The 217-nt window shown below is 66.8% G+C and overlaps 1 protein-coding gene across 1 annotated transcript in view; it reads left to right on the top strand.

The window, feature by feature from the left end:
- The window catches only part of PITPNM1 (phosphatidylinositol transfer protein membrane associated 1), a 23,717-nt gene that overhangs the window by 891 nt on the left and 22,609 nt on the right, over window positions 1-217 (top strand). The gene's annotated exons all lie outside the window — the stretch shown is intronic.

The raw sequence follows: 217 nt of genomic DNA, 5'->3' as shown, positions 1-217 counted from the left end.
ATGGGGCAGGGACCTTTCCCCTCTAGGGGGCACTGGCTGCAACCTCATGGGGGGGAGTGGGGCAGGGACCTTTCCCCTCTAGGGGGCACTGGCTGCAACCTCATGGGGGGGGGGGAATGGGGCAGGGACTTTTCCCCTCTAGGGGGCACTGCCTGCGACCTGATGGGGGGATGGGGCAGGGACCTTTCCCCTCTAGGGGGCACTGCCTGCAACCTGA

Source organism: Terrapene carolina, unplaced genomic scaffold (genome assembly GCF_002925995.2).
Source record: "Terrapene carolina triunguis isolate 2854851 unplaced genomic scaffold, T_m_triunguis-2.0 Scaffold926, whole genome shotgun sequence".
Classification (NCBI taxonomy): domain Eukaryota; kingdom Metazoa; phylum Chordata; order Testudines; family Emydidae; genus Terrapene; species Terrapene triunguis.
Note: the sequence above shows the minus strand (reverse complement) of the source record. Positions and strands in the feature narration are given on the sequence as shown.